Raw genomic sequence first — 10,499 nt, forward strand, 5'->3', positions numbered from 1 at the left:
CTTGAAAATGTCTACTTATTTAGCCGCTATGATGATCCACACGAACTTCCTTATTTTTAAACCTCATAGGTAGATATTGCTCAAAGTAGAAAAATGCTAGCTTATTACTAGATCCTAACACACAAGTTGTCAAGGAAGAAGATGAAGAAATCCTAAGGTTGAGAAACCCAAGAATTGGCTAACATGGGAGACGGGAGAGGATTGTTTGTTTCTCTCTCTTAGATGCCAATTTTACTTTTCTCTCTCTCTCTCTTGATTTTCACAAAATATCACACAACTCATTTATTATTGTGTTGTCTTACAAGATTAAACTATGAGCGTATTTATAACTAAACAAGTTACTTAAATCTATATGAAAATTGGTCAACTAGTTTTCAAATAGATTTGGCTTCCATCTTCTAGTACAACTCTTATCTTCCAAGACTTAATCTTATTTGCACTATAAGTCCCTCAAGGTTAATTTATCATAACTTATAATTTATATAAATTAAACTATAAGTTATTAAAACTTATCATTCAAGTCCCCAATTGAATTTGTTTTAATCTAACTAATGAAGTTTTTAATGTGTGTGGCCGTTTAGATTCTCATATTCGTTGGCGTTAAGCATAAAATATAATACTTTTTTTTTGGAGTTGCAATGTTTTTTTTTTTTTTGGCAAACCTCGTTCACAGGTGAGGGGCGGCACTCCTTCATTTTATTGAAATAAAAAATAAAAAATAAAAGTACAAAGAACTTGAGGTGGCCAAACCTAATCTCAACAGCACGAAATAAAAAACCAACAATTCTAAGATTTCTTGAGAGCATGACGCCTAACAAAAGGTATCAAAAGCCTATCTAACTGCAATGCTAACCTAACTTTAAGAGGAAGAGAATTGACTGAATTAAAAACGCTATCGAATCCCAAGTTCAATGAAGCCAATGCATCAAACACAGAATTTGCTTCTCTAAAGATATGAGACAACAAAACTCACAAACCATGCAATAAAGACCTAATATTCCACAACACATTACACAAAGGCCATTTACCTAGAATCCTAGATTTAACTAAGTGTACAAGAACCTATGAATCAACCTCCACTTCGAAATCTTCGACACCTTTTTCTTGACAAAATTGCAATCCCCATACTAAAGACAAGGCCTCAACCGTCAGCAGATCCACCTCCCCAAATTCCTTATAAAATGCAAAAACTATCTTCTCTTCATGAGTCTGTAAGAGACCTCCCTCATATGCCCATATAGATACCACACTAGCATTAGTGTTCAACTTTAAAAAGTTATGTGATGGCTTATTCCACACAACCACATCAAGCTGAATTTCCTTGGTAGTATGATAAATCAACCAACTCTAAGGATGATCATGGTAACCTTTAAAATGTATCAAACAAAAACATTTAGTTGCCCTCAACTGCATAATAAAATGATCCGTTGAAAAATAACATGAGAGGCAAAAAAGGAATACCCTTAAATATGTGCCTGGTTACAACCCTTTCATATTAATGCGCAAGCTGAGACAATTGAGCATTCATTCATGACTGGCCCTTTAGCTTTGGAAGTATGGCAATTTTTTGGATGACAATTTGGTTTGTTAGAGTTGAGAGCTAGAGGGATTTCATCCATGTTGTTTGAATGGTTCGTCTTACACAACTTTGTATCAATGAATCATATTCGGATAGTGACTCCTTTGCCCATATAGATACCACACTAGCATTAGTATTCAACTTTAAAAAGTTATGTGATGGCTTATTCCACACAACCACATCAAGCTGAATTTCCTTGGTAGTATGATAAATCAACCAACTCTAAGGATGATCATGGTAACCTTTAAAATGTATCAAACAAAAACATTTAGTTGCCCCCAACTGCATAATAAAATGATCCGTTGAAAAATAACATGAGAGGCAAAAAAGGAATACCCTTAAATATGTGCCTGGTTACAACCCTTTCATATAAATCATAAATTACGCAAAGGAGTCACTATCCGAATATGATTCATTGATACAAAGTTGTGTAAGACGAACCATTCAAACAACATGGATGAAATCCCTCTAGCTCTCAACTCTAACAAACCAAATTGTCATCCAAAAAATTGCCATACTTCCAAAGCTAAAGGGCCAGTCATGAATGAATGCTCAATTGTCTCAGCTTGCGCATTACAACAGCAGCACCTTGATGCTAAAACTATCCCCTTTCTTTGTAGTAAATCATCAAAAGGAACCCAATGACGAATCAATCGGCAAACAAAGAAAGAAACCTTCAAGGGAACTAGTGAAGTCCACACAAGCTTATCAACCAATGAAACATTGCGTTTTTGCCAAACCATCTCCCAAGCTAACACCTTGAGAACTCACTTGTAGAAGAAGGGGACCAAATCATTTGATCTCGCTCCTCAGGGAAGAAAGGAACCTTCAATATACACTCAACATGGGAAGGTGACAACCATTAATGAAACTGCTGCTCATTCCAACCATTAGACACATAGAATTCTCCTACAAAAGCATGAGGTTTATCAGAAATATCTGTAATCCATGCTAAAGGTTTATCAAAACACCACGTATCATGCCAAAAATCAACCAAACATTCCCTTAGCAACCAACGAATTTGGCTTTCAGCAAAGTCACAAATCTCTTCCAACCTTCTCCATGATGTCGGAGGTCTATCAATCACAACCAAAGATGGATGGATCCTTTTGATATGTTTTTGATGCATGAAATTCGACCAAATTGATTCATTCCTCTGCCATCTCTACCACAATTTACATGAAAATGCTTTTAGGGTATCAATAAAAGATCGAAAACCTAACCTTCCTTCTTGAATGGGATTACACAATTTTTTCCGAGTAGGCCAATGCATTCGCTTAACTTTACTATTCTAATCCCATAGAAAAGCATTGCATATTCTTTCCAAAGCAACCAAAATAGCCTTTAGTAAATGCACCATTTGTAATAAATAAAAAGGTATAGAGCTCAGCACATGCCGAATGAGTATAATCTTACCACATATACTAAGTAATTTCGAAATCTAATGAAAAAGACATTTTCTCAACATAGTGAGGAGACCATAAAACAATACATCCTAACCTCCCTCTTACCAAAGGAATCCCCAGGTAATTCATTGGAAAGGGTTGTTCCCTAAATCGAAGGTTGGACGAAACCAAAGAGAGCTGCCCTTCTGAATCTCTCGAAGAACATGCAAAGGAGCTCTTACTAGCATTAACTTTTGGCTTAAAAAGGATTGGTACAAAGAGAAAATCCCAAACAGCTTTCAAACAATCTTCTGAATATCAAGTAAAAATAACTGTATCATCTACAAAAGTCAAGTATGGAACTTGAGATACAGCAGATATAAAAAATCATTGGTCATTTTCCAAAAAAATTTGATGAAGACCCCAACTTAGGAACTTAGCAACAAAAAGAAAAATAGCCAGCGATAATGGATCACCTTGTCTAACACTTCAATAGATTTGAAAAAACCTGATGGCTCCCTATTAATCAACACAGAGAACCATGAATTCGTAAATGTCCGAAAAAAATAAATCAACCTCCAATTTAGAAAAATCAAAACTCCGTAACATAAACAATAAAAAATGCCATTTGACACGATGATAAGCCTTCTTCATGTCAAGTTTAAGAATCAAATTTGGACCAATCAAATGCCTATCCAAATCTAAAATCAATTCTTGAGCCAACAACATGTTAATAACAATTCACCTACCTGGAACACAATCTGTCTACCACAAAGAAATTAGTGAATGAAGTAATTTATTGATCCTATTTGCCAAAATCTTTGAAATAATTTTCGAACATATATTGCAAAGATTGATGGGTCTGAAATCCTTCGATTGATGAGCACCCTCCACCTTTGGGAGAAGGACCAAAAGAGAGCTAGATCAACATCTAAGCTGTTCTACACTTAGAAAAAACTCTTGAACTACTAACAACAAGTTATCTTTAATAATCTCTCAACAAGACTGATAAAAACCTACCCCAAATCCATCAGAACCTAGAGCACTATCAACATCCATTGGGAATACCACCAACCGAAACTCTTTCAAAGTCGAAAGCTCTTTTAACATATCATTATCCTCATCACACACAACGGGAACTTCAAAAGAAAGCTGCGGATTAACCACCTGATGTTTTGAAAAAATAACTTAGAATAAAATTCAACTTAAAAGATTTAATAAGATCCACAAATTTCAATCAAAAGTCAGAAATATCCTTAATGCACGAAATAAATAATATTTGTTTCAATAATCCATAGGAGTAGGCTATGTTGGCATTACTTTTTTTCAACCATTTAATTCCCACCTTTTGACACCAAAAAGCACACTCAACAGCAAGTTTACTAGAATGTAAAGCTCGAGTTTCATGAAGAAGAATCTTGGACTGCTCATCCTAATTCATATCAAATTCCACTTCTCTCTACTTAAATGTCTTCTCTGCAACTTTAACTCAAAAAATATTACTAAATAATTCTCGATTTCAAATTCTCATCCTCTTTTGAACCACCATAAGTTTTCTAAAAAAATCAAACATCTCAATCTCAGATACAGGTTTCTTCCATTCATTTGAAACCATCTCTAAAATTGAGAATGATTATGCTAGACATTGAGAAAATGAAAAGAAGAAAGATGCAGCCCTCTTGAACCACACTTGACAAAAAAAGAGAATGATCTGAACGATCTCTTGCCAAGTGTAGAACTTTAGTGATCAGATGATATTCCATCCATCATGCATTAATTAAAACTCTATCCAACCTTTATCAAACAGTGTCATTAGTTCAAATAAAAGGTTGGCCTTCGAACTCTACTGCTGATAAACCACAATTAAACATCAAATTCCTCCATATTACGAGTATTTGCTGGAGAACCGACAACCGGTTCCTCTCCCAATGATATGACATTAAAATCTCCAACAACCATCTAGGGTTGATTTATATTCAAACTTAGAGATTCCATTACCTCCTACAAAATTCTATGTTCAACCCTAGTACATTTTGCATATACTTCGAAAAATATAAATGATGCACCAGAATGAAAAGAAGTAGATGCGTGAATCAATTGCTCTGCGTATTCAGTAAAATTCAAAACCACATAATCAAACCATAAAAATCAAATTTTCCCTTGAGTAAAAGAAATAGCTCGATCAAAGTGAAGATGCTAACGAACAATCTCCAACTGAGTATATTAGACATAGATTCTATAACAACCAATAACCGAATAGAATTCTTCATACAAAATTTATGGAAATAAAGTAAAGATTCCACACAGGAAGCTCCGCAAATATTTCAAACAATAATGTTAATTGGATTTAACATGAGAACGCTATGAATACATAGTTTGAGAAAATGGAACCTGAGAATACACTCGTGATTTAGAAGAATGTCTAGAACATTTCTTAACTTTACTTGGCTCCTCCACAATGAGTTTATTTATCAGAGTACTATTTTTCGCATCCAAAAGAGCTAATCAAGGACAATCGTCATCCAAAAAATTAGAATATTTCAACTTTATTTTAAAATTTCATTGAAACTCCTTCATTTGTTGTAAACAATCTGTCTAACTATGCAAGCTATTTGCTGATTTTGTCCAAAAAACTTGATGACTTAACAAAGAAAACTAGTTCAAATCCCCCGAACTATCCAGCAAATTTTTGAACAAGGCAAATGTATTAGTAACATCCACTATTGAATCATCATCTGTATCCAAATTTGTAAAAGAACCATCAATATCTTGATTTGAGATTACAACATGTGAGGACCCGAAAATTTTCTTATTTTTATAGAATATTACCGGGTTATTTAAATAATTATTCACTCATTTTCTCCGAATTATTTATTTCGACCATTTTAAATCCATTTAGATGGAACAACGTCTCTTTTATGTTTTTAAAGCGTTTTGTTGAAAAATTCACTTTTCAAAAAAATTCGTTTAGTTTGGAACAACGAGTGCACGTTTTTCGAGGCTATACTTAAATCGGGAGTGTATTAATATTGGAGAATTAAGAATGATTAATAGTAGATTAAGAAATGTTAATTGAGAAATTAATACTCGACTCATGTAAGAACTCACAAATTTACCTATTTTAAAGTCCTGTTACGAGCTTATTTAATTATTTATTTGGCCAATGGCCCCAAATATTATTTTCTATCCTTATTAGACCTAAATACATGGAATTATAGTTTCATTATATTTTTAAAGTGACTTGTTTCAAAAATTAATTTTTGGAAGCTCGTTTAGTGAAAATAGTGAAAAGATGTTTGGAAATTTTAATCGATCGAGGGTACAATAAGTTTGAAAAATTGGAGTCTTGTACAATGGTCTTAAAATAGGTAATTTTATGTTTAAATACTCAAGTGATAGTCATTAGTACTATCGTTATAAAAATTTCTTGGAGGTCTCGCGTTATCGCGCTTAATTTGGAAATGCGCGTTTTTACGCGTGCGATTAATTGAGGGATTTTAGACTATTAGTTTAGACTATTAAGAATGAATAATATTAGTGTAAATGAAAGTACATTAGAGGTTTAGGGCACTAGTGAAACGAACTCGAAAGGAATTGAGCACGAAGCGCGCGTATACGTGCACTATCCTTAGTTGACTTTTGGAGCATTTTGGGCTACACATTATTGAGCTCCTCATGGGTGCATCACACTAGATCAAAACCCTTCAATTCCTCAACTAAAGTGGCATGCAACATCTCTTCTTTTCCCTCTCATTTGGCCGAACCATCAGCTGCAACAAAACAACTCCAAGTTTTGCAAATTTCATCTCCAAATCTTGCTCAAACCTTCACCAAATTCAACCAAAATTTAACTACACTTAGCTCAATACTTGGGAAGTTCATCTAGCTACAAAACAAGGAGCTTTCCACGGATTTCTTGGAGCTTCTAAGGACCGAAAATCCTGCCTAGTTCATCAACCAAAGTAGGTAATGATCCAATACTCTAATCTTGGTTTATGGAGGTTGATTAACACCTTTAAGCTCTTGTATTCATATGGGTGGTTGTTATTGTTGGAAAATTTGGAAGGTGGCTCTATGAACTCCCACCCTTGTCTTGATAGCTGATGTGATGATTGATGATGGATTTAATGTTGGTTTAGTATTCAAAATGGTAGATTAATGGTGTATTATTAGTATAAACTTCAAGAAATGCATGGGGTAAAAAGTTTCGATTCTGCCCCTGCTTTGAACGTACCTATTTCTGTGGAATTTTGAGGTTGTGATAACTTATATATGATGTTTATATGTTGTATAGATGGTGTAAAAAATTTCATTGAAAAATATTGAGGTTTGGTGGGTCAAATGAATCGATTTCACAAAGCTAGTAAATCTGGAACTGTTCCCGTAATGCTCTGACCAGCTTTCATGGTTCGGCCATAACTTTGTACTCCGACGTCAAAATCAAGTGCCGTCAGTGGTATTTAAAACTAAACATTCCTACCTTTCCGACGGTATAAAATGCACATTCTGGTTCCATGTATGTGAGCCGAACCAACCATTTAAAGTCGGCTGTTCTGTTTCTCTGTTTTCCTGGAACGAAATGCTGAGACTGCAAATTGTGGCTCGAATTCAAGCTAGTTTTGTACTGAATTTCAAAATAATTTCTTCTGTGAAATTTTAGTTCTATGAATTTATTTTCCAACTCCATAAACCATACCCAATTCCGAGTTAAGTTGAGTGATTTATGATCAAAATACGGAACCTGCCCTGCTCTTGAAAACCCTAACTTTTGGACAGATTTGATGCAAGGCTTGGTGTAGACTTGCTAACTGAATATTTTGGTGCTAAACACTTATGAAATGTGCCATGAATGTTCTTTAGGCTTTGCCTACACTAATGAGCCATGTTTGAGGAATTTTTCCTTGACCAAATGTTTGGAATGGAAAACAAAAGGTTCAAGGCAATTTTGTCTTAGGATTTTCGAAACTTTGGTTGTTTGAGTGACTACCTTCCCGAAGGTATTTTTCCATGAAATTTGATAGAGGGATACTCTTTATATAGGAGTATTATACTGTCAAATTTTGTACCAATCTAAGTCCATTTCGATACCTAACTAAAGTCCCAAAGTTGGAAACTCAAATCTGGAAATTTGTTCACCAGTTTTGAATTTTTCCCTAACTTTGAGCTACCGTATCTCGGTGCTCGAAACTCCGATTCTTGATCCGCTTTTTCTGTTAAAAACATTACTTGCAAATCTAATGGAGTTATAGATTTCAGAGGTTAGCTCACAACGTGTGAATTTTACCGAATTTCCAAAGTTTGCAAAAAACCAACCCCAACACAACCTTAAGTACTCTGAAACAGTAACTTTGAGCCCATTTTTGAATATCTTCCATTTAAAATCTTGGAAAAGTGTCTTCTAAGAACTTTTAGTACTTTCAAAGAGGTTTCCAATGGTGTCAAGTTTTCCAATTTTGGACTTGTGTAGAGTGAAATACGATTTTTCAAGGGTTCGTATGAAAACAGAAATTTTCTGAATTCCAAGGAAATGGAGTTTTTCAAGTACTCCTTATTCCTTCGATATTATTCGAACGTTGTATCATTGATTTCCAAAATGTAAACTTAATTTCTCTTGTACTTTGAAATCCCGTTCGAGAGTCTCGATTTAGGATAATTAAGGCTCGTTTCACGAGATTTTTCTAAGATTGTACTATGATACGATCTTCCTCAATAGTGGGGATATTTGAATGATAGTCTATTATTATTTGTTCAGGCGCACACGAGGACCTTCAAGAGGATCCCACGGTGGACACTTGAACTTCAAATTGAACCTACTTGCTCTTGCTACTTGGTGAGTGTCAAGTATGTGTTAAATGTTTATGTGATTGAGATATTAGTTGTACAAGTATTATACATGATACGTAAACTTGCCGAGCCGAGTGTGTACTTTATCGCACTCGTTCTCATTTGAAATGAATAACTCATGCTTGAAATGCTGAAATATATTAAATACTTGGATGTATCAAATGCTTGAATAACATGAACACGTTTAACTCGTAAGTTCTGAGCGGAAGCATGTACCACACCGATTCGGGTAGGAGGTGCCTCTCATACCGTCTCAGTACTAAAATCGGTTCCCTGAGCGATAGCATGTACCGCACCGATTCGGGTGGGAGGTACCTCTCATGTCGACTTAGAACCATAAACAATGATTGGTAATTGTACATGATTATGTTTAACTCGTGAGATCTGAGCGAATAGTATGTACCACACCGATCCGGGTGGGAGGTACCTCTCATGTCGTCTCAGAACCATAAACCTTTCTAAGTCGATTGGAGCGATGTCTCATCGACTACTGGGCGATAGTATGTACCACACCAATTTGGGTGGGAGGTACCTCTCATTCGACCCAAAACTATAAGCAAAGCATAAATCGATTGGAGCGATGTCTCATCGACCACTGAACGATAGTATGTACCACACCGATTCGGGTGGGTGGTACCTCTCATTCGACTCAGAACCATAAACGTACAATCGATCACTGAGCGATAGTATATACCACACCGATTCGAGTGGGAGGTACCTCTCATTCGACTCAGACTCATAAATGGAATAAGTAAAGTTCTACGGACTATTAGATTGAAATTTGGCAAAGCAAGTGGAAATGAGCTCCTAAGAGCTCCCGTATCCTTCATGAATGTGTTTTGTGAATATTCAGGAACTATTTGAATGTTATAGCTTTACCTCTCGTACCAGCTTTATTGCTACTTGAATTACCTGCTTGCAAGATTTTCTTGGCCTCACGAGCATTCGTTCACCCCGTTAGATTTGTTTTTCTCAACAGGAACTGAAATGGGAGGAATTTGGAGAAGCTTACTTGATGGCTCATTTGATTAGAATTTTGAATGTATTTGTTTAGACAACTTTTGGGATCTGTATATTTTGGGAATGTAAGGTATTTTTGGTAGTTTTTGATGTACGACTTGAACGTTTAGTAGGGAATTGACCTTTCTCTTATCTTTGACTTCTAGTATCAACTAGTTATTTTAAGTTTGAATTGAATTTGTATCGAGTTCTGGCGAGAGTTGGACAGGCATCCTGCGGATACCCTTGGGTTCGCCCTTGGGAGAAGTAGGAGCGTCACACAACAGACCCTGCCTCCAGTGAAATTGTGACGATACACTTGAAATTCCTAAAGTTTCAGAGTTAACTACATGTTTATGCAATTGCGTACCTTCCAAAGATCCTATATTCTCCTGATTTGAATGAGACGACTCTGCCAGATTAATTCCAACTGTCTGAACTTGTTGAATAACATGTTGGAAGTCTTTTTTCCAAGGACATATAATTCTCCTTAACTGAGCTTGGTATATCATGTTTATTTAAAATTAGAAAGTCTTTTTAGATCACAAATTACCAATGCTTCCAACGTATTGTCAGTAGGTTGCTGAATATGATCATCATCCATCACCTTTTATTTCCACTTATCCGATTGTAATTTAGGAATATAAATTGGTTGATTTTTTACCACTGCTTGTTTGGACCATTTCACCATA

General features: G+C 35.3%; 1 long non-coding RNA gene across 1 annotated transcript; it reads left to right on the forward strand.

Moving 5' to 3' along the window:
- Positions 1–6,846: 6,846 nt before the first annotated feature.
- Positions 6,847–9,960, forward strand: LOC113773376. The gene is made up of 2 exons (XR_003468817.1): positions 6,847–6,930; positions 9,788–9,960. It is a non-coding gene; the product is annotated as an uncharacterized LOC113773376 (long non-coding RNA).
- The last annotated feature ends 539 nt before the right edge of the window (positions 9,961–10,499 follow it).

The sequence above is a fragment of the Coffea eugenioides genome, chromosome 6 (assembly GCF_003713205.1).
Source record: "Coffea eugenioides isolate CCC68of chromosome 6, Ceug_1.0, whole genome shotgun sequence".
NCBI classification, from domain to species: Eukaryota; Viridiplantae; Streptophyta; class Magnoliopsida; order Gentianales; family Rubiaceae; genus Coffea; species Coffea eugenioides.